Source organism: Giraffa tippelskirchi, chromosome 8 (assembly GCF_054371585.1).
Source record: "Giraffa tippelskirchi isolate mGirTip1 chromosome 8, T2T-mGirTip1v1.2.pri, whole genome shotgun sequence".
Classification (NCBI taxonomy): domain Eukaryota; kingdom Metazoa; phylum Chordata; class Mammalia; order Artiodactyla; family Giraffidae; genus Giraffa; species Giraffa tippelskirchi.
Window position 1 is genome coordinate 71,901,064 of NC_137282.1, and position 25,953 is coordinate 71,927,016.

The following is a 25,953-nucleotide window of genomic DNA, read 5'->3' on the forward strand; positions in this document are numbered from 1 at the left end:
AGCGATGTGTGCGGTCAGAGGCCCATCTAGATTCGAACTCCAGTTCTGGAGGGAGGGGAGCAGTGGGGACAGGAGGGTGGCCTGCGAGTCCGCCGTCCCGTCCCCACTCCTCCTGTGAACATCCGCCCCGCGGAAGGTGTCGAGGAACCTCATGACCTGACCTACGGGGTGAACCGTCGCCAAAGACAAAGAATTCCTCCAGCCAGGCGTTGTCCGCAGCCACGAACCCCTTCCCTCCGTCGCCCGGCCTTTCAGAATGCCACGTGGAACCCTCTCAAGACGAGTGTGGGGCTTGGAGGTATGGGCCCCCGAATTCTCCTCGCCCGGCCCTGCAAGAAACCATTCCGGGCGGGCCTGCCCCACATGAAGACTTTTCGGGCTTTTCGGTGGACCGGGCCTCCCGGGGTGCCCCTGCACCCGGCACCCTGCGACATCCCGAGAGATCCCACGGAGAAACGTCTCCGGCCACTCGCGCGGCATCTGCCTCGCTGGCGAGCGCCCCTCCCAACCTCCCCAGAGATACGTGAGCACGGACGCTTCTTCCCCATCTGGGTCCCCTCACAGGATCTGTGAGTTCCTGCGGTTCCGCACGCCCTCGACTTGGCTGTGGTTCGGGGCTCTGTTCTGTTCCGTGTTTGCTCTCCGGCCCACGTGATCTCTCTGGCTAGGGCACCCAGGAAAAGCGAAAAGAAATCGAGTCCGCGTGAGTACTATTCAGGCATCAAGTGGGGATACCTACCAACGACCTCTAACGTGGATCCACCAAGATGGCGGCCGTGCGGGGTTCAGGAGGATCATTTTGCGCTTTCTGGGGGCGCTATTTGCTCTCAATGATTTCACGTGCCTTTTGGGCATGGCTCACGGAGATGGACGTGAAGCAGCAGGGCAGCCACATCTGGCGTCTCGGCCTAGCTAGGGCGGCTCCACGAGTGACCTCTCGGAACCGGGGCCGAGACCGCCATCCCTCCCCGGGCCCCCCCCCCCCCCTCGGTGGCTGGGTATGGGGGGGAGGAGGGGGAGGTTTCGGAGGGGAGACGGGAGATCTGGGCTTGTGGTTGGGGGCGCGCGGGGCCACACGTGTCATGTCGTGATATTCCTGTAACGCTCCAACAAGATACATATTATTCTCTCTTCTGCAGATTTCTATCTGTGTCTGAATGGAAATGTATTAGACTCTTGAAATCTGAGCCTTGACGAGGGGTGCGCCCTGTACGTCTCGGGCTACAGGCAGCATACGGAAACTGAAGATATCAGGAATCACGTATAAAGGTTAAAGTCAAAGAAACGGACCTAGTTCAGTGGCAGACTTAGTCTTCCTCGCTGCAGCCTCAAGGTAAATGCTGGGGGTACCCAGTCTATTCTTGGGAAGATACAGTGTTTCTTTTAACTGTTGCCAGCAACGCAGCTTCTCCTCTACCGGAGTTGAAACTGAGATTTAGTTCTTGCAGCTAGTAGTTCTTTTTCAGAACATCTATCAGGAAGGATCTGAATAGCTTGTCATGTCCCTGAAAATATACTAGAGAACATTTGGTTCAGTTCTCGTACCCAGAGACTGGGGAAATTAAGGTGGCACTAGAAATCGCACCTTTTGGTTATATAGTATCTTTCCTGGAAAACAGGCTGCTCTTAAACTCTAATTGTATCAAACAGTAGCAGGGATGAGAAGTGCATGATCCACAAGTTTCAGTAAAGCTGGCTCTCCCGCTCCTTAACATTATATACATTGTTAACAAAAGTGTAGAATTGGACACTTGATGGCAACAAAGAGGCATCCTGTTTGGCGTTTCTTTGGACTGCAGCCGGGAGAGGAGCAGAGCCGACTTGTTCAGTCCCCGGTCCTGCTACTCCTAGGCCTTTCCTCACACTTGATCTTGGACGCTCTGGGGCAGGTTGTGTCTGCAACAAGCACTCGATTTGTCCGGAAGCACTGAATCCTCTGTTCATCGCCTTTGTTCCCAGGACTGTCTCAGGAGGTGACGACGATTTCCCATGGGGGAATCTGTGTCAGAGGCTTGCCAACCATACTTTTCACGTGGTTCATGCAAAGCTCACCCGTCACCGGTCACCTGTCAACTCACCATCCGTACGAGAGTCAGCACCAACACGCCCGGCAGAGCTGAGCGTCAAGAAGGGGTTGCGTGGAAAGAGATGTGTATGCTTGGTCCTGGTCCTGGTTATAGACAGAAAGTATCAAGGGGGAATAACTCCCAGAATAAGTAGGCCTGCCTGGAATGCGAAATAGTGAGAAGAGGCCTCGCGCTTGGAGGACGGGTCAGAGCTTTAGCCACGGGAGAGTGAAAAGGAAAGGCCCGGGAAAGGGCCGTGGGGCAGGGGACGGTCTGAGCCCAGCACCAGCGGTGAAGGACGAGGAGGCACCTTGAAAGAACGTGCTGTTTCGGAGGTTTGTGGTAAGAGCACACCGGTGCTGCTAAAGATGAGGCTGGTGGAACCCAGATAGTAGAGAGGCGCCAGAAACCGGCCAGGAAGGATGAGAATCCTGTGTGCTGAGGACCGGCACTTCACCAAGCCCACAGCAAAGGGTGCTGTCTAGATTCAAACCCAGTCACTCGCGCAAACGCCACTCAGCCACCTCCTCATCTACAAGGCCGACAGATACTCGGTGCGTGAGGTGCGTGTACAGTCTAGGTGGGCGGCACTCACGTTATCGGGCAACCACACAGCTAATACGTGCTTTGAAAGAACCAACAGTGAGCTGATAGCTTTTTCTGGATCTGCCTATAACCAAAGATACCGCTCGCTGCATACTGTGGATCTCGACTCCTGTCTCACGTCTCCATGAGGCCGTCAGAAAAGTACTGTTCGTGCTACCTCTCAGGCCAGGAATGACACTTAAAGTGTAACGTGCTCACCAAGTCCTCAGAGATTCATGGGTTTGAATCGAGAAATTCCACCTGGTCCTTTCGCTCCCGATCCACTCCTGCTCTCACCACTACTACCACACGGGTCAGACACGAGCGAGTTCAGCTGAATTAGCTTGCACACGTGGGGACGGAGTTAGCTTTCGGCACACGGATATTTAGGAATTCCATGGCAGTATGCCAGGTATTCACAGTATGTATCGGATATTCGCCTAATTTGATAACAAGAGAGCTCAGGCCTCAGGCATAACTTCAGGCAGATTTTCCCTCCAACAGAAACAGCTCAGATGGGCTGGCAGCCCGGGAAAATGAGCAACTGCCACTGACAGACTGAGACACCTATGGGCTCCCTCCGTGGGGAGACCTTCTGCCAAGGCTTCTCCCTCAAGGGCCGTTACCCAGCCTGCGGGCATCAGCTGAGGAGAAGGGGAGGTGGGTGCCCCGGAAAGCAGCCGCGCTCGAGTCAGTCTCCCGGGAGCTCTCGTTCCAGCTCTGGACGCTCACTCCCGGGCCTGGGTTCCCACTCCAGCTTTCAGATGGATCCCGGGCCCTTCTTCAGAGAAGTTCCTCCAGATGAGTCCCCAGCCACCAGTGGGCCTCATTCGACCTTGCGGGACCTCCCTCCCCTTCTGAAGCTAGGTTCCGTCTCTCTCTTCACAAAACTTTAAGTCCAACATAGATTGTTAACAATGACTTGCCATTTCCTTTTGTTCTCACCATTATTCTGACTACTTGCAGTTAATTCCGCTCACCTTTGGATTGCTTACGACACTCCAGGCCACTGAAAAAAAGGGAGTTTCCGTTCTGAGCTCAAAGATCCTCAGGCGGCATTTGGGCCTTACTTTACCTCTGCTGGAGACAGGAAGGTGGCAGGTGACCGGGACCTGCCAAGAGCAGAGCAGAAGCTGTGCCCCCTGAGCAGTGGTGCCTGGCTCTCTCTCATTGGTCGCAGAGGGTCTGCAAGATTCGAGGGGGTTCTTGACGGCCCCACCATGCTGGTGAGCCGTGTCGTCTCATCTCATCGGGAATCTGACCCCTCATCAGCAAGCGTAGCCATGTGCCCTCACCCTGAGTCTCTAAACCCTTCCCAGACCATCACTCGGCCCGCCTTCTCCTCTCAGGCAGAATGAACCTGGGCTTCTCTCCTGGGACAGGTCATTCTGTGTCATGGGATGTCCTCTTTACTCCTGTTGCCGGCAATAGGAGTATTGATGTGCCGCTCATAGGTCAGAGACTCCTCATTCTTATTACCCAGAGGCTTTTCTTCAGTCAGTAAATTTTGTTCCTTTGAAGTTAAAGGGATTGCCTTTGAAGACTATCATTTCTGACCTAGTCGCAAACCGTCTCTTTTGAGGAACTTCCTTAGGGTTCCAGGGATTAAGACAGTTTGCTTCCATTGCAAAGGGCACAGATTCATTCCTCGATTGCAGGATCTAGATCTCCTGTGCCTCACACTCTAGCCAAAAAGGTATATTTTAAATATAAGAGGGCCAAGCATAAACCTACTACTTTCCCTTTCCATTATTATGATAATAATCTAATTCTCTTCAAGGCAACACAAATGCTTCTTACTAACTAGAAGGATCATGTCGCGGAAATTATAAACAGAAAAACAGGGAATTACTTCATGATATCTCACTACATCCGTCTCCGATCCAACGTCCGAAACATCAAGGAAGTCCACGTAAAGTATCATCTTTAAATAGAGCGCTCCACTTTGAGACAATAGAACTAAACTCATTAAAACTAAGTTTTCCAGCATGTGGCTGCTTTGAAATCTTGCATCCAACCGACAATTCTGGAGCATATGATAATTCGGAATTGAGTAATCGATGACACAAACACTCTCCTCGGCAGGGGGACGTTTTGGATCGCCTGAGTTCTAGGTTCTCAATGTTATCAAGCCAGACACAATCTTCACGGTTTTTCATAGATCTTGTAATATCTTTTTTAAAATTTCAACTTTTTTGAGGTACAATTGACATACAAAATTGCAAGAAATTGAAATATAACTGTGGTGATTTCACGTGTTTACGATGTGAAAGGATTCCTCATCCAGTTAATTAATATCACCTCACATATTTCACTTTCTGTTTTTTTTTCTTCCCTCCATCTTTCCTACTTAGATTTTTATCTTCATAAGATTTCATTTATACAAAACATGTCAAAAAGAGTGCCATGTTTTACATTAGATCCTCAGACTCTATTCATCTTATAGCTGAACATTTGTTCCCTTTTACCAACCTCTCCCCATAGTCCTAGTAACCACTTTTCTACTCTCTGGATGAGTTTTACTTTTTCATGGATGCACTATCAGAGCCAGTCCTGAAATTTCCTCCAATTACAATTCTTCTCTCAGAGTCATCAGTCCATTTTGTGTTATCTTTCACGTTTTACAAAATTACTCCTAGGCGTCTCGGCCTAGCTAGGGCGGTTTCACAAGTGACCTCTCCGAACCGCGGCTGAGACCTCCATCCCTCCCCGGGCCCCCCTCGGTGGCTGGGCGCTGGGGTGGTGGGGGGTGGGGAGAGGAGTCGGGGCAGCTGGTCTAGGGGTTGGGGGCGCGTGAGGGCCAGGGGACCGTCCCCGGTGGTCCCGCTGAGACGTGAAGGCAGGTTCTGTCCCGCTGAGAACTTCCTGCCTTCGGGCGTGTGAGAGGAGCAGATTTCTCTCCAATCCAAGGCCATGCATCGTTTTCGGCCTGTTCAACAAGACTAGACGAGCACGTATTTGTGTGTCTATCTTGGCTTGTTTTCTGACGGAGGCCAAAGACCTCTTCAGGCGTGTCCAAAGGATCTGCCAGGGTGGGAGGGTGCAGGTCAATCCATGTGTCAAGAGAGCCAGAGAATCTGTCACAGCTGTGACTCGGGCCTTTTTCAGAAACAGGCCAACTTTGATGATTCCCCTGGACAGGAATCACCGCAGAAGTTTCCTTGAAGGGATCGAGTTGCAGGAGTCGGGGGCGTGGCCCCGCCGCCGCCAGAGGGCTTCCTCAGCCAGGCAAGGCCGGCCGCTGGCCGGGGCTATTGTCTGTGGGCCCCACCCCCACCGCCACCCTCCACCCTCCCCCTCCCCCTCCCCCTTCCCCTTCCCCTTCCCCTTCCCCTCCCCCTGCAGGGCCCCTCGTGGGATAGCTTCATTCAAATGCAGAACGCTTTCCAGTCAAGGAAGAGCCTTTGGACTTTGCCTCGATCTTCTCCCTATTGAATGGTGATCCGCCCCGACCCCACCCCCATTTCTCCACCTTGAGGCTGCCCCTTCGGCACCGCGCGGAGGAATGGGCCTGGGGGTGGGGTGGGGAGGGAGGCTGAGGGACAAACTCGCCTTGGGTCAGGCCAAAGGAGTCTCCTCCTTTTCGTAACCCAGGAAACCCCGCTAATGCATGTGAGGATCACGGACGTGCGTCGAAGCAGCCATCATCTCTTGACATCTTCCTCCGTGGGAGGCGTTTTTCCTTCCTGCCTGCCTTCAGAGAGACAGAAAAGGAGGGAGGGGCAGAGCGTTCCGCTGGCGCTGGCCGGTTCTTAAGTCACTTGAATCCAAAACACTCCATAGGGCACGGAGGGGTGCGTGCGTGGGGTGGGGTGGGGGCGGCGGCCTACTCCGGACCCCAGGCGTTCCCTCCTCTGACACTTGCCTGGAACCCATGAAAAGCTGAGCTGGTGACTGTGTGTGTGTGTGAATGCGTGCATGTGCGCGTGTCCGTGAGAGAAGGCACGTGTGCGTGAGAGAAAAAGAGAAAAAGGAAGGAGAGAAAGAAAGAGAGAGAGAGAAAGAAAGAGAAGGAAAGAAAGAAAGAGAGAGAGACAGAGAGAGAAAGAAAGAAAGGAAGACAGACAGACAGACAGGGAGGGAGGGAGGGGGAGAGAGAGAGAGAAAGAAAGAATGAAAGAAAGAAAAAGAAAAGAAAATCCAGAATGAAAGGAGGAAGGAACGAGGGAAGGAGGGAGGGACCAAATAGGTTAGTTAGTACGGGCCTCCCTGTCATGGAAAAGAGTCTCTGAGCACAGATCCTCCGTTCAGTGAACCAGTTCTCATATCTCCTCTCAGGAGGCTGTGATGTCGATGGACGGGTTTGGGAAAGCAGGCCTGGGGTGCAAGCAATCAGGTATTTCCTCAGAGGCACTTGTAGGGAAACCAAGGAAACACACAGGTTCATCCCTGGAGCGGATTCGAAACCAGTCGGTGCAGGGGGAGTCAGTCAAGGAGATTTCTAGATGTCAGGGTCGGGTCCTGGAGCGGGTTGCCATGCCCTTCTCCAGGAGACCTTCCTGGCCCGGGGATGGAACCCGGGTCTCCTGCATCGCAGGCAGACTCTTGACCGTGTGAGCCACCAAGGAAGCTCTGTTGGAAATGTTCACCGAGTCCTCTTGTTGTAGCCACGCGTTCTGGGAAACAAACTCACTCAGAAGGACCATGCAGGTAGTGGAGTGCAGTTTCTTACACCAGCGGGCCCAAGGCAGAGTCTTCTCTTAGCCAAGGACCCCGACCAGCATTCGTGAAAATCTTTTATACCTCAGGGGTATGTGTCTGAACCCACCACCCCAAATTCCTTGAGACTTACCTAAACAAAGGAAGGGTAAAGACAATCCCGATAACCCCATCATTCATGTGTTATAAGACGAGATACACAGTGGACATTTATTCACAGGCCTGTGGTCATATCCTGATACACATAATGGAACTGATGGCTTTGTTCTGTGACAGAGATAATTAGCATATTCTTTTAGGCCACGGAGAGTCCAAGTACAAGCCCCAAAGGCTGTTTTATCCGGGTGTGTGTGTGTGTGTGTGCGCGCGCGCGCGCGGGCGGGCGGGCGCCTGCGTGTGTGTGTGTGCGTGTCCGGTTTTCCATTGGTATGCCCCTTCTATAGACACCGGGCACAAAGTTCAGAGTCCATTGGGAGGGTGACCGTGCGTGTAGCCTCATGTTCGCAGCCTGGCCTAAGATGGAGTCTAGCTCTGTCTGTTTCCTCCTTCACTCTAGCTTCCATCTGCAGAGCTTCAGGCACAGGGCCTTTTGAGTTCTCCGTCAGAAGGGCAAGAGATGGTGGCAAATGTCCCCCCAGAGAGGGTTGTCCCCTCTGACAGAGCTTCCGATATCGGAGGCAACTCAGAAAACTTCAGGATCCAGTCCCACTTTCGGGGGAAGCACCACAGGCAAAGGACCAAACACACGTGGCCCAGGAATCTCCCATCCAGAAGTGGATATCTCCGTTTCACAGAAACATCCTCTGGGCCCCTAAGGAACGTATGGAAATCACTCTCTCGCCAAGGAGAGAAGAATCCTCACTGAGAGTTTCTGAAGTCTGGAAGGACCAGGTAGAGAGAAAAAGAGAAACGATTCTATTCTGCTGACAGGGGCATTATTGTTTGAAGCGACCAAGTGGATGTCCGTCTTTTCCAATTCCCATTTTAAACATTGTGTCCTTTCCGGTCCTTTGTGGTCTCTTTGGATCTGGAAAGCAACAGAGTTAACGGTAAGGTCCTTTTTTTTTTTTTTTTTATGATTATGATTATTTTTCCCCCCTGCCTGTCTGCCTGTCCCTCCCCCTCTTCTCTCTGTCTCTCGCGCTTTTCACTCAGGTTAGGGAATTCACAACAACAACAACAAAAGTAGTGAGAAATCTGTATTTCTGCAGGTCAGGAAGCAACAGGTAAGAACTAGACATGGAACACAACAGGCTGGTTCCAAATAGGGTAAGGAGTCCATCAAGGCTCTCTATCATCACCCTGCTTATTTAACTTATATGCCGAGTACAGCATCACGAGACACGCTGGGCTGGATGAAGCACAAGCTGGAATCAAAATGGCTGGGAGAAATAGCAATCCCCTCAGCTATGCAGATGACACCACCCTTATGGCAGAAATGAAGTATAGAGTGGGTTTACAAAGTCGTGCTCGTTTCGGGTTTTCAGATTCTTTTCCCTCAGAGGTGAATCCAAAGTAGGAAGCCTACATTTCCTGTGCTGCCTAGTAGGTGCTTGTGGATTGTATGATGTACATGTCGTATGTGTACACGTTCAACCCGACCTCCTAAGTGGACCGTCCTGCCCCTCCCCGCCCCAACGTATTTTCGTCAAGAAGTCAGGCATCCATTTGAGCATCCTACTCCTCAGGTCATCCGATCCCATGGAAGAAGTCAATCCTCCCGTTTTTCCATCGGTCCTCTACACGTCGCCTGATGATGATGGGGGGTGACTGGAAGACTGACAGTTCTGAAGAATTTTGCAAGAGATTCGGTGAAGGCTCCTAGGATTTGCTCAGTGAAGTGGGTGGCGTGTCAACCACTAGGGACCGTGGAAGGTATGCCCCAAGTGGCACACAGCGTTTGCTTCCACCTTCCACAGAGAAAGCTCTACCTAGCATACCAAGGATGCTTGACCACGCACCCGCCCCGCCCCCCCCCCCCCCAGGTGACAGGCGTGACGGGTCAGACTGTAGAAATCTTCCTGTCAAGGGTGTATTAACAGGCAGAGGCACCTTAGAGGCACCCTGTCCTGTGAATCTGGAGGTGGGGAGGAAGGGGCAGAGGGACGATGAAGAAGGGAAGGAGAAAGTGAGGGACAGGGACACCACACAGTGTGTGTGGGGGGCGTGTCTGTGCCGTGTGTGGGTTCCACGTGGGTGTGTGCGCCTGTGGGTGCGGGTGTGAGGGGAGGCGGGCAGAGGCAGAGGCAGGGAGACACACAGCCAGGTCAAGGACAACATAATGTGTGTGGGGGGAGGGGCGGGGGTGGGTGGGTGCGTGCGTGCGTGGTGTGTGCGTGGGGGGGATGGCGCACAGGACCGTGTGTGAAGGAGGGCAGTGTGTGGGGGGCAAGTGGGTGTGTGGGGGGGTGTCTGTGCTGTGTGCGGGTGCCACGTGGTTGTTAAGCGGGGGGGGGGGGGGCGGGCAGAGAGACACACACACCCGGGCCAAGGACAACGTACTGTGTGGCGGAGGGGGCGGGGGGTGGGTGGGAGTGTGGGTGCGGGGTGTGTGCGTGTGTGCGGTGCCCCATAGGACCGTGGGGGGGGCAGTGTGTGTGTGGGGGTGTGGGTCTGTGCTGTGTGCAGGTCCCACGTAAGTGTGAGTGAGGGGAGGGGCAGAGGCAGAGGCAGAGAGACACAGCCAGGCCAAGGACAACATAGTTTGGGGGAGGGTCGGGGTGGGAGGTGCGAGTGTGCGTGCGGGGTGTGTGCGTGTGTGCGATGGCGCCTAGGACTGTGCGTGGGGGCGGGCAGTGTGTTGGGGGGTGGTGTGTCTGTGCTGTGTGCGGGTGCCACGTGGGTGTGTGCGCCTGTGGGTGCGGGTGTGGGGGAGGGGAGCGGGCAGTGACAGCGGCAGAGAGAGACAGCCAGGCCAAGGACAACGTAGTGTGTGGGGGAGGGGGCGGGGGGTGGGAGTGTGGGTGTGGGGTGTGTGCGTGTGTGCGGTGGCCCATAGGACCGTGGGGGGGGCAGTGTGTGTGTGGGGGGGGGTGTCTGTGCTGTGTGCAGGTCCCACGGAGGTGTGAGTGGGGGGAGGGGCAGAGGCAGAGGCAGAGAGACACAGCCAGGCCAAGGACAACGTAGTTTGGGGGAGGGTCGGGGTGGGGGGTGCGAGTGTGCGTGCGGGGTGTGTGCGTGTGTGCGATGGCGCATCGGACCGTGTGTGGGGTGTTGCGTGTGTGCGACGGCGCATAGGACCGTGTGTGGGGTGTTGTGTCTGTGCTGTGTGCGAATGCCACGGGGGTGTGTCCGGGTGTGGGGGGGGCGGGCAGTGACAGAGGCAGAGAGAGACAGCCAGGCCAAGGGCAACGTAGTGTGTGTGGGCGGGGTCGGGGTGCGGGGTGGGAGTGTGCGTGCAGGGTGTGTGCGGAGGCGCCTAGGACCGTGCGGGGGGGCGGGCAGTGTGTGGGGGGTGTTGTGTCTGTGCTGTGTGCGGGTGCCACGTGGGTGTGTGCGCCTGTGGGTGCGGGTGTGGGGGAGGGGAGCGGGCAGTGACAGCGGCAGAGAGAGACAGCCAGGCCAAGGACAACGTCGTGTGTGGGGGAGGGGGCGGGGGGGTGGGAGTGTGGGTGCGGGGTGTGTGCGGTGGCCCATAGGACCGTGGTGGGGGCAGTGTGTGTGTGTGGGGGGGGTGTCTGTGCTGTGTGCAGGTCCCACGGAGGTGTGAGTGGGGGGAGGGGCAGAGGCAGAGGCAAAGAGACACAGCCAGGCCAAGGACAACATAGTGTGGGGGGGGCGGGGCGGGGGGTGGGAGTGTGGGTGCGGGGTGTGTGCGATGGCACATAGGACCGTGTGTGTAGGGGGGCAGTGGGGGGGGGGTATTGTGTCTGTGCTGTGTGCGAATGCCACGGGGGTGTGTGCGCCTGTGGGTGCGGGTGTGGGAGGGGCGGGCAGTGACAGAGGCAGAGAGAGACAGCCAGGCCAAGGACAACGTAGTGTGGGTGGGCGGGTTCGGGGTGCGGGGTGGGGAGTGTGCGTGCGGGGTGTGTGCGTGTTGTGCGGAGGCGCCTAGGACCGCGCGCGGGGGGCAGTGTGTGTGTAGGGGTGTGTGTCTCTGCTGTGTGCGGGTGCCACGTGGGTGTGAGGGGGGCGGCGGGCAGAGAGACACACAGCCAGGCCAAGGACAACATAGTGTGTGGAGGGGGAGGGGCGGGGGTGGGTGGGGGTGTGTCTGTGCTGTGTGCGGGTGCCACGTGGTTGTTAAGGGGGGGCGGGCAGAGAGACACACAGCCAGGCCAAGGACGACATAGTGTGTGGGGGAAGGGCGGGGGTGAGAAGGAGTGTGGGTGCCGGGTGTGTGCGTGTGTGCGGTGGCCCATAGGACCGTGTGGGGGAGGGCAGTGTGTGTGTGGGGGGGTGTCTGTGCTGTGTGCAGGTCCCACGTAGTTGTGAGTGGGGGGAGGGGCAGAGGCAGAGGCAGGGGCACACACAGCCAGGCCAAGGACAACATAGTGGGGGGGGGTCGGGGGGGGTGGGAGTGTGCCTGCGGGGTGTGTGCCTGTGTGCGGTGGCGCATAGGGCCGTGTGTGTAGGGGGCCAGTGTCGGGGTGGTGGTGTGTCTGTGCGCCACGTGGGTGTGTGGGGGGGCAGGCAGAGAGAGCCAGTCCAAGGACAACGCTGTGTGTGTGTGTGAGTGGGTGTGGCCGGCGTGTGTGCGGGTGCTGCGTAGGGCCGTGGGGGAGTGCGTGCGCTGTGTGTGTACGCGTTGGGGGCGTGGGCAGCGTGTGTAGGTGGTGCAGGCAGAGACAGAAAGCCACAGTCAGCAAAGGACAACGTGCACGGATATTCTTCTGAATATTTGCTTGTGTTTTCTGAGCTCATCACCTCCGGGATCAAGCTCACTCCCGTGCAACGGGAGTCTGCCCCCCTCACCTCAGCCACCACCAGCCAGCACCTGTCTTGGGCAGACAAGGGAGTGTTCCGATTTGGCCGGCGCGGGGGGGGGGGGGCGTGGCGGAGGAGTGGGGTGGGTGCGCAGGGTTTCGTTGTCACGAGGCGAACTTTGACCCTTGTGTTCTGCCCCTGAACCTCACTGGAGCGACTGGACCCGCGTGACCTGTCACGTCTTGGTTTCAACATCTTTGGCGGGAGAACTAAGATTCCCCCATGCGAAGTGACCAGGCCAGAGAGAAGGAAGTCGATTCCCTTGGGATCCAATGCCCGTTTTCTGGAATCCAGTTAAGTTTCGTCAAGATTTCCCACCCAAACCGAAAAGCCGAAGTGGCTACCCATCCCCGCCCCCTTGACCTCTGTCCCAAGGTGCCCCACCCACACTGCCTCCTTCCACAGCCTCAAGGCTTTCAAGAGTTAGCCGGCCCGGGCCGGCTCCATCCGTGGTCGCCCCGCCCCAAGACCCTCTGAAAAAGCGCCCGACCCCCAACCAGCTATCCAGTGAGCCAGCCCCAGCATAGGAGCTTAGTGGGCGACCGACGGGGACTCGTTGCCAGACGGAGCCCATCCTAGTTCGCGTTTCTCCACTCAGTCAACGGCGCAGACAGGAGAACGGGATCCGCCCACACTTCTCGAGAACGTCCCTGGGCGAGGGATGACGGACGCACGGACGGACGGGACGGGAAGGATTCTTGACTCCCCACCCACGGAGCAGCGGAATGCACTCCCATCCGAGGGGGATCGCAGGCCCACGTCAGACGGTGTGAGCACACGCCCCAGAACAACAACTCGCCAGCATCCCCGTCCGTGTCCTCGTCATCATCTTTGGGCACGCCAGGAGAAAGCCCTTTTGTGACCCGGACGACGGCTCTTTCGGCAAAAGCAACGTTGAGCAACGGCACAAATGAAGACACTTGGATTTGAAACGACGCGTTCACATTGCAGCGCCTCAAGAGCAAAAGCACGCACTCGTCCCTCACATAACCGCAACCAACAAACCCGACGCACCTGAAAAAGAAAACGCAAACGGAAGAGAACGGGTCGATCTGGCGGCTCGGTCCGCCCAGACCAGATCAACTCCGGAAGGCAGGGCGAGCCGAGAGACCACTCGGGTGAGGTCGAGCGGGATCAACACGGCAGCTCGGGGGCAGAGGTCGCGAGTGGGAGAGGTCCGTCCGGGTGCTCGACCCGCGGGCGCTGGCCGCTCTGCGGCCCAGAGAGGGAAGGAGGGGGGGAGGGGCAGACTCCCTGACAGCCGGGCGATGCGCGCGCGCCGGCGGCTCGGCGGCACAGGTCGCGAGTGGGGGAGGCCCGGCCGGCAGGTGGACACGCGGGCACCGCCAGCTCGGCGGCAGAGTGAGGAAAGGGGGGGAGGGGCAGACACCTAGACAGCCGGGCGACGCGCGCGCGCTGGCGGCTCGTGACCAGAGGTCGCGTGTAGGGGAGCACCGGCCGGCAGGTGGACCCGCGGGCACCGCCAGCTCGGCGGCAGAGTGAGGGAAGGAGGGGGAGGGGCGGATTCCAAGCCAGGCGGGCGACGCGCGCGCGCTGGCGTCTCGTCACCAGAGATCGCGAGTGCGAGAGGCCCGGCCGGCAGGTGGACACGCGGGCACCGCCGGCTCGGCGGCAGAGTCAGGGAAGTGGGGGGAGGGGATAGAGCCCCGTCGGGCTCGTCGACCCGCGGCTCCTGGCGGCTCTGCGGCCGAGTTGGGGAAGGAGGGGGGGAGGGGCAGACTCCCTGACAGCCGGGCGATGCGCGCGCGCCGGCGGCTCGGCGGCACAGGTCGCGAGTGGGGGAGGCCCGGCCGGCAGGTGGACACGCGGGCACCGCCAGCTCGGCGGCAGAGTGAGGAAAGGGGGGGCGGGGCAGACACCTCGACAGCCGGGCGACGCGCGCGCGCTGGCGGCTCGTCACCAGAGGTCGCGAGTGCGAGAGGCCAGGCCGGCAGGTGGACACGCGGGCACCCGCAGCTCGTCGGCAGGGTTAGGGAAGGGGGGGAGGGGATAGAGCCCCGTCCGGCTGGTCGACCCGCGGGCACTGCCAGGCGGGCGACGGGCGCGCGCTGGCGGCTGGGCGGGCGAGGTCGCCAGTGGGAGAGGCCCGGCCGGCAGGTGCCCGCGGGCAACGCCAGCTGGGCGGCAGAGTGAGGGGAGGAGCGGGGGAGGGGCCGACAGCCTGACAGCCGGGCGACGGGCGCGCGCTGGCGGCTCGGCGGGCGAGGTCGCGAGTGGGAGAGCCCCGGTCGCAGGTGGCCCCGCGGGCACCCGCAGCTCGTCGACAGAGTTAGGGAAGTGGGGGGAGGGGATAGAGCCCCGTCGGGCTCGTCGACCCGCGGCTCCTGGCGGCTCTGCGGCCGAGTTAGGGAAGGAGGGGGAGAGGGGCAGACTCCCTGACAGCCGGGCGATGCGCGCGCGCCGGCGGCTCGGCGGCACAGGTCGCGAGTGGGGGAGGCCCGGCCGGCAGGTGGACACGCGGGCACCGCCAGCTCGGCGGCAGAGTGAGGAAAGGGGGGGGAGGGGCAGACACCTAGACAGCCGGGCGACGCGCGCGCGCCGGCGGCTCGTGACCAGAGGTCGCGTGTAGGGGAGCACCGGCCGGCAGGTGGACCCGCGGGCACCGCCAGCTCGGCGGCAGAGTGAGGGAAGGAGGGGGAGGGGCGGATTCCAAGCCAGGCGGGCGACGCGCGCGCGCTGGCGTCTCGTCACCAGAGATCGCGAGTGCGAGAGGCCCGGCCGGCAGGTGGACACGCGGGCACCGCCGGCTCGGCGGCAGAGTCAGGGAAGTGGGGGGAGGGGATAGAGCCCCGTCGGGCTCGTCGACCCGCGGCTCCTGGCGGCTCTGCGGCCGAGTTGGGGAAGGAGGGGGGGAGGGGCAGACTCCCTGACAGCCGGGCGATGCGCGCGCGCCGGCGGCTCGGCGGCACAGGTCGCGAGTGGGGGAGGCCCGGCCGGCAGGTGGACACGCGGGCACCGCCGGCTCGGCGGCAGAGTCAGGGAAGTGGGGGGAGGGGATAGAGCCCCGTCGGGCTCGTCGACCCGCGGCTCCTGGCGGCTCTGCGGCCGAGTTGGGGAAGGAGGGGGGGAGGGGCAGACTCCCTGACAGCCGGGCGATGCGCGCGCGCCGGCGGCTCGGCGGCACAGGTCGCGAGTGGGGGAGGCCCGGCCGGCAGGTGGACACGCGGGCACCGCCAGCTCGGCGGCAGAGTGAGGAAAGGGGGGGCGGGGCAGACACCTCGACAGCCGGGCGATGCGCGCGCGCTGGCGGCTCGTCACCAGAGGTCGCGAGTGCGAGAGGCCCGGCCGGCAGGTGGACACGGGGGCACCGCCGGCTCGGCGGCAGAGTCAGGGAAGTGGGGGGAGGGGATAGAGCCCCGTCGGGCTCGTCGACCCGCGGCTCCTGGCGGCTCTGCGGCCGAGTTGGGGAAGGAGGGGGGGAGGGGCAGACTCCCTGACAGCCGGGCGATGCGCGCGCGCCGGCGGCTCGGCGGCACAGGTCGCGAGTGGGGGAGGCCCGGCCGGCAGGTGGACACGCGGGCACCGCCAGCTCGGCGGCAGAGTGAGGAAAGGGGGGGCGGGGCAGACACCTCGACAGCCGGGCGACGCGCGCGCGCTGGCGGCTCGTCACCAGAGGTCGGGAGTGCGAGAGGCCAGGCCGGCAGGTGTACACGCGGGCACCCGCAGCTCGTCGGCAGGGTTAGGGAAGGGGGGGAGGGGATAGAGCCCCGTCCGGCTGGTCGACCCGCGGGCACTGCCAGGCGGGCGACGGGCGCGCGCTGGCGGCTGGGCGGGCGAGGTCGCCAGTGGGAGAGGCCCGGCCGGCAGGTGCCCGCGGGCAACGCCAGCTGGGCGGCAGAGTGAGGGGAGGAGCGGGGGAGGGGCAGACAGCCTGACAGCCGGGCGACGGGCGCGCGCTGGCGGCTCGGCGGGCGAGGTCGCGAGTGGGAGAGCCCCGGTCGCAGGTGGCCCCGCGGGCACCCGCAGCTCGTCGACAGAGTTAGGGAAGTGGGGGGAGGGGATAGAGCCCCGTCGGGCTCGTCGACCCGCGGCTCCTGGCGGCTCTGCGGCCGAGTTAGGGAAGGAGGGGGAGAGGGGCAGACTCCCTGACAGCCGGGCGATGCGCGCGCGCCGGCGGCTCGGCGGCACAGGTCGCGAGTGGGGGAGGCCCGGCCGGCAGGTGGACACGCGGGCACCGCCAGCTCGGCGGCAGAGTGAGGAAAGGGGGGGGAGGGGCAGACACCTCGACAGCCGGGCGACGCGCGCGCGCCGGCGGCTCGTGACCAGAGGTCGCGTGTATGGGAGCACCGGCCGGCAGGTGGACCCGCGGGCAGCGCCAGCTCGGCGGCAGAGTGAGGGAAGGAGGGGGAGGGGCGGATTCCAAGCCAGGCGGGCGACGCGCGCGCGCTGGCGTCTCGTCACCAGAGATCGCGAGTGCGAGAGGCCCGGCCGGCAGGTGGACACGCGGGCACCGCCGGCTCGGCGGCAGAGTCAGGGAAGTGGGGGGAGGGGATAGAGCCCCGTCGGGCTCGTCGACCCGCGGCTCCTGGCGGCTCTGCGGCCGAGTTGGGGAAGGAGGGGGGAGGGGCAGACTCCCTGACAGCCGGGCGATGCGCGCGCGCCGGCGGCTCGGCGGCACAGGTCGCGAGTGGGGGAGGCCCGGCCGGCAGGTGGACACGCGGGCACCGCCAGCTCGGCGGCAGAGTGAGGAAAGGGGGGGCGGGGCAGACACCTCGACAGCCGGGCGACGCGCGCGCGCTGGCGGCTCGTGACCAGAGGTCGCGAGTGCGACAGGCCCGGCCGGCAGGTGGACCCGCGGGCACCGCCAGCTCGGCGGCAGAGTGAAGGAAGGAGGGGGAGGGGCGGATTCCAAGCCAGGCGGGCGACGCGCGCGCGCTGGCGTCTCGTCACCAGAGATCGCGAGTGCGAGAGGCCCGGCCGGCAGGTGGACACGCGGGCACCGCCGGCTCGGCGGCAGAGTCAGGGAAGTGGGGGGAGGGGATAGAGCCCCGTCGGGCTCGTCGACCCGCGGCTCCTGGCGGCTCTGCGGCCGAGTTAGGGAAGGAGGGGGGGAGGGGCAGACTCCCTGACAGCCGGGCGATGCGCGCGCGCCGGCGGCTCGGCGGCACAGGTCGCGAGTGGGGGAGGCCCGGCCGGCAGGTGGACACGCGGGCACCGCCAGCTCGGCGGCAGAGTGAGGAAAGGGGGGGCGGGGCAGACACCTCGACAGCCGGGCGACGCGCGCGCGCTGGCGGCTCGTCACCAGAGGTCGCGAGTGCGAGAGGCCCGGCCGGCAGGTGGACACGCGGGCACCGCCAGCTCGGCGGCAGAGTCAGGGAAGTGGGGGGAGGGGATAGAGCCCCGTCGGGCTCGTCGACCCGCGGCTCCTGGCGGCTCTGCGGCCGAGTTAGGGAAGGAGGGGGGGAGGGGCAGACTCCCTGACAGCCGGGCGATGCGCGCGCGCCGGCGGCTCGGCGGCACAGGTCGCGAGTGGGGGAGGCCCGGCCGGCAGGTGGACACGCGGGCACCGCCAGCTCGGCGGCAGAGTGAGGAAAGGGGGGGCGGGGCAGACACCTCGACAGCCGGGCGACGCGCGCGCGCTGGCGGCTCGTCACCAGAGGTCGCGAGTGCGAGAGGCCAGGCCGGCAGGTGGACACGCGGGCACCCGCAGCTCGTCGGCAGGGTTAGGGAAGGGGGGGAGGGGATAGAGCCCCGTCCGGCTGGTCGACCCGCGGGCACTGCCAGGCGGGCGACGGGCGCGCGCTGGCGGCTGGGCGGGCGAGGTCGCCAGTGGGAGAGGCCCGGCCGGCAGGTGCCCGCGGGCAACGCCAGCTGGGCGGCAGAGTGAGGGGAGGAGCGGGGGAGGGGCAGACAGCCTGACAGCCGGGCGACGGGCGCGCGCTGGCGGCTCGGCGGGCGAGGTCGCGAGTGGGAGAGCCCCGGTCGCAGGTGGACCCGCGGGCACCCGCAGCTCGTCGACAGAGCTAGGGAAGTGGGGGGAGGGGATAGAGCCCCGTCGGGCTCGTCGACCCGCGGCTCCTGGCGGCTCTGCGGCCGAGTTAGGGAAGGAGGGGGGGAGGGGCAGACTCCCTGACAGCCGGGCGATGCGCGCGCGCTGGCGGCTCGGCGGCACAGGTCGCGAGTGGGGGAGGCCCGGCCGGCAGGTGGACACGCGGGCACCGCCAGCTCGGCGGCAGAGTGAGGAAAGGGGGGGGAGGGGCAGACACCTAGACAGCCGGGCGACGCGCGCGCGCCGGCGGCTCGTGACCAGAGGTCGCGTGTAGGGGAGCACCGGCCGGCAGGTGGACCCGCGGGCACCGCCAGCTCGGCGGCAGAGTGAGGGAAGGAGGGGGAGGGGCGGATTCCAAGCCAGGCGGGCGACGCGCGCGCGCTGGCGTCTCGTCACCAGAGATCGCGAGTGCGAGAGGCCCGGCCGGCAGGTGGACACGCGGGCACCGCCGGCTTGGCGGCAGAGTCAGGGAAGTGGGGGGAGGGGATAGAGCCCCGTCGGGCTCGTCGACCCGCGGCTCCTGGCGGCTCTGCGGCCGAGTTGGGGAAGGAGGGGGGGAGGGGCAGACTCCCTGACAGCCGGGCGATGCGCGCGCGCCGGCGGCTCGGCGGCACAGGTCGCGAGTGGGGGAGGCCCGGCCGGCAGGTGGACACGCGGGCACCGCCAGCTCGGCGGCAGAGTGAGGAAAGGGGGGGCGGGGCAGACACCTCGACAGCCGGGCGACGCGCGCGCGCTGGCGGCTCGTCACCAGAGGTCGCGAGTGCGACAGGCCAGGCCGGCAGGTGGACACGCGGGCACCCGCAGCTCGTCGGCAGGGTTAGGGAAGGGGGGGAGGGGATAGAGCCCCGTCCGGCTGGTCGACCCGCGGGCACTGCCAGGCGGGCGACGGGCGCGCGCTGGCGGCTGGGCGGGCGAGGTCGCCAGTGGGAGAGGCCCGGCCGGCAGGTGCCCGCGGGCAACGCCAGCTGGGCGGCAGAGTGAGGGGAGGAGCGGGGGAGGGGCAGACAGCCTGACAGCCGGGCGACGGGCGCGCGCTGGCGGCTCGGCGGGCGAGGTCGCGAGTGGGAGAGCCCCGGTCGCAGGTGGCCCCGCGGGCACCCGCAGCTCGTCGACAGAGTTAGGGAAGTGGGGGGAGGGGATAGAGCCCCGTCGGGCTCGTCGACCCGCGGCTCCTGGCGGCTCTGCGGCCGAGTTAGGGAAGGAGGGGGGGAGGGGCAGACTCCCTGACAGCCGGGCGATGCGCGCGCGCCGGCGGCTCGGCGGCACAGGTCGCGAGTGGGGGAGGCCCGGCCGGCAGGTGGACACGCGGGCACCGCCAGCTCGGCGGCAGAGTGAGGAAAGGGGGGGGAGGGGCAGACACCTAGACAGCCGGGCGACGCGCGCGCGCCGGCGGCTCGTGACCAGAGGTCGCGTGTATGGGAGCACCGGCCGGCAGGTGGACCCGCGGGCAGCGCCAGCTCGGCGGCAGAGTGAGGGAAGGAGGGGGAGGGGCGGATTCCAAGCCAGGCGGGCGACGCGCGCGCGCTGGCGTCTCGTCACCAGAGATCGCGAGTGCGAGAGGCCCGGCCGGCAGGTGGACACGCGGGCACCGCCGGCTCGGCGGCAGAGTCAGGGAAGTGGGGGGAGGGGATAGAGCCCCGTCGGGCTCGTCGACCCGCGGCTCCTGGCGGCTCTGCGGCCGAGTTGGGGAAGGAGGGGGGGAGGGGCAGACTCCCTGACAGCCGGGCGATGCGCGCGCGCCGGCGGCTCGGCGGCACAGGTCGCGAGTGGGGGAGGCCCGGCCGGCAGGTGGACACGCGGGCACCGCCAGCTCGGCGGCAGAGTGAGGAAAGGGGGGGCGGGGCAGACACCTCGACAGCCGGGCGACGCGCGCGCGCTGGCGGCTCGTCACCAGAGGTCGCGAGTGCGAGAGGCCAGGCCGGCAGGTGGACACGCGGGCACCCGCAGCTCGTCGGCAGGGTTAGGGAAGGGGGGGAGGGGATAGAGCCCCGTCCGGCTGGTCGACCCGCGGGCACTGCCAGGCGGGCGACGGGCGCGCGCTGGCGGCTGGGCGGGCGAGGTCGCCAGTGGGAGAGGCCCGGCCGGCAGGTGCCCGCGGGCAACGCCAGCTGGGCGGCAGAGTGAGGGGAGGAGCGGGGGAGGGGCAGACAGCCTGACAGCCGGGCGACGGGCGCGCGCTGGCGGCTCGGCGGGCGAGGTCGCGAGTGGGAGAGCCCCGGTCGCAGGTGGCCCCGCGGGCACCCGCAGCTCGTCGACAGAGTTAGGGAAGTGGGGGGAGGGGATAGAGCCCCGTCGGGCTCGTCGACCCGCGGCTCCTGGCGGCTCTGCGGCCGAGTTAGGGAAGGAGGGGGGGAGGGGCAGACTCCCTGACAGCCGGGCGATGCGCGCGCGCCGGCGGCTCGGCGGCACAGGTCGCGAGTGGGGGAGGCCCGGCCGGCAGGTGGACACGCGGGCACCGCCAGCTCGGCGGCAGAGTGAGGAAAGGGGGGGCGGGGCAGACACCTCGACAGCCGGGCGACGCGCGCGCGCTGGCGGCTCGTCACCAGAGGTCGCGAGTGCGAGAGGCCCGGCCGGCAGGTGGACACGCGGGCACCGCCAGCTCGGCGGCAGAGTGAGGAAAGGGGGGGGAGGGGCAGACACCTAGACAGCCGGGCGACGCGCGCGCGCCGGCGGCTCGTGACCAGAGGTCGCGTGTAGGGGAGCACCGGCCGGCAGGTGGACCCGCGGGCACCGCCAGCTCGGCGGCAGAGTGAGGGAAGGAGGGGGAGGGGCGGATTCCAAGCCAGGCGGGCGACGCGCGCGCGCTGGCGTCTCGTCACCAGAGATCGCGAGTGCGAGAGGCCCGGCCGGCAGGTGGACACGCGGGCACCGCCGGCTCGGCGGCAGAGTCAGGGAAGTGGGGGGAGGGGATAGAGCCCCGTCGGGCTCGTCGACCCGCGGCTCCTGGCGGCTCTGCGGCCGAGTTGGGGAAGGAGGGGGGGAGGGGCAGACTCCCTGACAGCCGGGCGATGCGCGCGCGCCGGCGGCTCGGCGGCACAGGTCGCGAGTGGGGGAGGCCCGGCCGGCAGGTGGACACGCGGGCACCGCCAGCTCGGCGGCAGAGTGAGGAAAGGGGGGGCGGGGCAGACACCTCGACAGCCGGGCGATGCGCGCGCGCTGGCGGCTCGTCACCAGAGGTCGCGAGTGCGAGAGGCCCGGCCGGCAGGTGGACACGGGGGCACCGCCGGCTCGGCGGCAGAGTCAGGGAAGTGGGGGGAGGGGATAGAGCCCCGTCGGGCTCGTCGACCCGCGGCTCCTGGCGGCTCTGCGGCCGAGTTGGGGAAGGAGGGGGGGAGGGGCAGACTCCCTGACAGCCGGGCGATGCGCGCGCGCCGGCGGCTCGGCGGCACAGGTCGCGAGTGGGGGAGGCCCGGCCGGCAGGTGGACACGCGGGCACCGCCAGCTCGGCGGCAGAGTGAGGAAAGGGGGGGCGGGGCAGACACCTCGACAGCCGGGCGACGCGCGCGCGCTGGCGGCTCGTCACCAGAGGTCGGGAGTGCGAGAGGCCAGGCCGGCAGGTGTACACGCGGGCACCCGCAGCTCGTCGGCAGGGTTAGGGAAGGGGGGGAGGGGATAGAGCCCCGTCCGGCTGGTCGACCCGCGGGCACTGCCAGGCGGGCGACGGGCGCGCGCTGGCGGCTGGGCGGGCGAGGTCGCCAGTGGGAGAGGCCCGGCCGGCAGGTGCCCGCGGGCAACGCCAGCTGGGCGGCAGAGTGAGGGGAGGAGCGGGGGAGGGGCAGACAGCCTGACAGCCGGGCGACGGGCGCGCGCTGGCGGCTCGGCGGGCGAGGTCGCGAGTGGGAGAGCCCCGGTCGCAGGTGGCCCCGCGGGCACCCGCAGCTCGTCGACAGAGTTAGGGAAGTGGGGGGAGGGGATAGAGCCCCGTCGGGCTCGTCGACCCGCGGCTCCTGGCGGCTCTGCGGCCGAGTTAGGGAAGGAGGGGGAGAGGGGCAGACTCCCTGACAGCCGGGCGATGCGCGCGCGCCGGCGGCTCGGCGGCACAGGTCGCGAGTGGGGGAGGCCCGGCCGGCAGGTGGACACGCGGGCACCGCCAGCTCGGCGGCAGAGTGAGGAAAGGGGGGGGAGGGGCAGACACCTCGACAGCCGGGCGACGCGCGCGCGCCGGCGGCTCGTGACCAGAGGTCGCGTGTATGGGAGCACCGGCCGGCAGGTGGACCCGCGGGCAGCGCCAGCTCGGCGGCAGAGTGAGGGAAGGAGGGGGAGGGGCGGATTCCAAGCCAGGCGGGCGACGCGCGCGCGCTGGCGTCTCGTCACCAGAGATCGCGAGTGCGAGAGGCCCGGCCGGCAGGTGGACACGCGGGCACCGCCGGCTCGGCGGCAGAGTCAGGGAAGTGGGGGGAGGGGATAGAGCCCCGTCGGGCTCGTCGACCCGCGGCTCCTGGCGGCTCTGCGGCCGAGTTGGGGAAGGAGGGGGGGAGGGGCAGACTCCCTGACAGCCGGGCGATGCGCGCGCGCCGGCGGCTCGGCGGCACAGGTCGCGAGTGGGGGAGGCCCGGCCGGCAGGTGGACACGCGGGCACCGCCAGCTCGGCGGCAGAGTGAGGAAAGGGGGGGCGGGGCAGACACCTCGACAGCCGGGCGACGCGCGCGCGCTGGCGGCTCGTGACCAGAGGTCGCGAGTGCGACAGGCCCGGCCGGCAGGTGGACCCGCGGGCACCGCCAGCTCGGCGGCAGAGTGAAGGAAGGAGGGGGAGGGGCGGATTCCAAGCCAGGCGGGCGACGCGCGCGCGCTGGCGTCTCGTCACCAGAGATCGCGAGTGCGAGAGGCCCGGCCGGCAGGTGGACACGCGGGCACCGCCGGCTCGGCGGCAGAGTCAGGGAAGTGGGGGGAGGGGATAGAGCCCCGTCGGGCTCGTCGACCCGCGGCTCCTGGCGGCTCTGCGGCCGAGTTAGGGAAGGAGGGGGGGAGGGGCAGACTCCCTGACAGCCGGGCGATGCGCGCGCGCCGGCGGCTCGGCGGCACAGGTCGCGAGTGGGGGAGGCCCGGCCGGCAGGTGGACACGCGGGCACCGCCAGCTCGGCGGCAGAGTGAGGAAAGGGGGGGCGGGGCAGACACCTCGACAGCCGGGCGACGCGCGCGCGCTGGCGGCTCGTCACCAGAGGTCGCGAGTGCGAGAGGCCCGGCCGGCAGGTGGACACGCGGGCACCGCCAGCTCGGCGGCAGAGTCAGGGAAGTGGGGGGAGGGGATAGAGCCCCGTCGGGCTCGTCGACCCGCGGCTCCTGGCGGCTCTGCGGCCGAGTTAGGGAAGGAGGGGGGGAGGGGCAGACTCCCTGACAGCCGGGCGATGCGCGCGCGCCGGCGGCTCGGCGGCACAGGTCGCGAGTGGGGGAGGCCCGGCCGGCAGGTGGACACGCGGGCACCGCCAGCTCGGCGGCAGAGTGAGGAAAGGGGGGGCGGGGCAGACACCTCGACAGCCGGGCGACGCGCGCGCGCTGGCGGCTCGTCACCAGAGGTCGCGAGTGCGAGAGGCCAGGCCGGCAGGTGGACACGCGGGCACCCGCAGCTCGTCGGCAGGGTTAGGGAAGGGGGGGAGGGGATAGAGCCCCGTCCGGCTGGTCGACCCGCGGGCACTGCCAGGCGGGCGACGGGCGCGCGCTGGCGGCTGGGCGGGCGAGGTCGCCAGTGGGAGAGGCCCGGCCGGCAGGTGCCCGCGGGCAACGCCAGCTGGGCGGCAGAGTGAGGGGAGGAGCGGGGGAGGGGCAGACAGCCTGACAGCCGGGCGACGGGCGCGCGCTGGCGGCTCGGCGGGCGAGGTCGCGAGTGGGAGAGCCCCGGTCGCAGGTGGACCCGCGGGCACCCGCAGCTCGTCGACAGAGCTAGGGAAGTGGGGGGAGGGGATAGAGCCCCGTCGGGCTCGTCGACCCGCGGCTCCTGGCGGCTCTGCGGCCGAGTTAGGGAAGGAGGGGGGGAGGGGCAGACTCCCTGACAGCCGGGCGATGCGCGCGCGCTGGCGGCTCGGCGGCACAGGTCGCGAGTGGGGGAGGCCCGGCCGGCAGGTGGACACGCGGGCACCGCCAGCTCGGCGGCAGAGTGAGGAAAGGGGGGGGAGGGGCAGACACCTAGACAGCCGGGCGACGCGCGCGCGCCGGCGGCTCGTGACCAGAGGTCGCGTGTAGGGGAGCACCGGCCGGCAGGTGGACCCGCGGGCACCGCCAGCTCGGCGGCAGAGTGAGGGAAGGAGGGGGAGGGGCGGATTCCAAGCCAGGCGGGCGACGCGCGCGCGCTGGCGTCTCGTCACCAGAGATCGCGAGTGCGAGAGGCCCGGCCGGCAGGTGGACACGCGGGCACCGCCGGCTTGGCGGCAGAGTCAGGGAAGTGGGGGGAGGGGATAGAGCCCCGTCGGGCTCGTCGACCCGCGGCTCCTGGCGGCTCTGCGGCCGAGTTGGGGAAGGAGGGGGGGAGGGGCAGACTCCCTGACAGCCGGGCGATGCGCGCGCGCCGGCGGCTCGGCGGCACAGGTCGCGAGTGGGGGAGGCCCGGCCGGCAGGTGGACACGCGGGCACCGCCAGCTCGGCGGCAGAGTGAGGAAAGGGGGGGCGGGGCAGACACCTCGACAGCCGGGCGACGCGCGCGCGCTGGCGGCTCGTCACCAGAGGTCGCGAGTGCGACAGGCCAGGCCGGCAGGTGGACACGCGGGCACCCGCAGCTCGTCGGCAGGGTTAGGGAAGGGGGGGAGGGGATAGAGCCCCGTCCGGCTGGTCGACCCGCGGGCACTGCCAGGCGGGCGACGGGCGCGCGCTGGCGGCTGGGCGGGCGAGGTCGCCAGTGGGAGAGGCCCGGCCGGCAGGTGCCCGCGGGCAACGCCAGCTGGGCGGCAGAGTGAGGGGAGGAGCGGGGGAGGGGCAGACAGCCTGACAGCCGGGCGACGGGCGCGCGCTGGCGGCTCGGCGGGCGAGGTCGCGAGTGGGAGAGCCCCGGTCGCAGGTGGCCCCGCGGGCACCCGCAGCTCGTCGACAGAGTTAGGGAAGTGGGGGGAGGGGATAGAGCCCCGTCGGGCTCGTCGACCCGCGGCTCCTGGCGGCTCTGCGGCCGAGTTAGGGAAGGAGGGGGGGAGGGGCAGACTCCCTGACAGCCGGGCGATGCGCGCGCGCCGGCGGCTCGGCGGCACAGGTCGCGAGTGGGGGAGGCCCGGCCGGCAGGTGGACACGCGGGCACCGCCAGCTCGGCGGCAGAGTGAGGAAAGGGGGGGGAGGGGCAGACACCTAGACAGCCGGGCGACGCGCGCGCGCCGGCGGCTCGTGACCAGAGGTCGCGTGTATGGGAGCACCGGCCGGCAGGTGGACCCGCGGGCAGCGCCAGCTCGGCGGCAGAGTGAGGGAAGGAGGGGGAGGGGCGGATTCCAAGCCAGGCGGGCGACGCGCGCGCGCTGGCGTCTCGTCACCAGAGATCGCGAGTGCGAGAGGCCCGGCCGGCAGGTGGACACGCGGGCACCGCCGGCTCGGCGGCAGAGTCAGGGAAGTGGGGGGAGGGGATAGAGCCCCGTCGGGCTCGTCGACCCGCGGCTCCTGGCGGCTCTGCGGCCGAGTTGGGGAAGGAGGGGGGGAGGGGCAGACTCCCTGACAGCCGGGCGATGCGCGCGCGCCGGCGGCTCGGCGGCACAGGTCGCGAGTGGGGGAGGCCCGGCCGGCAGGTGGACACGCGGGCAC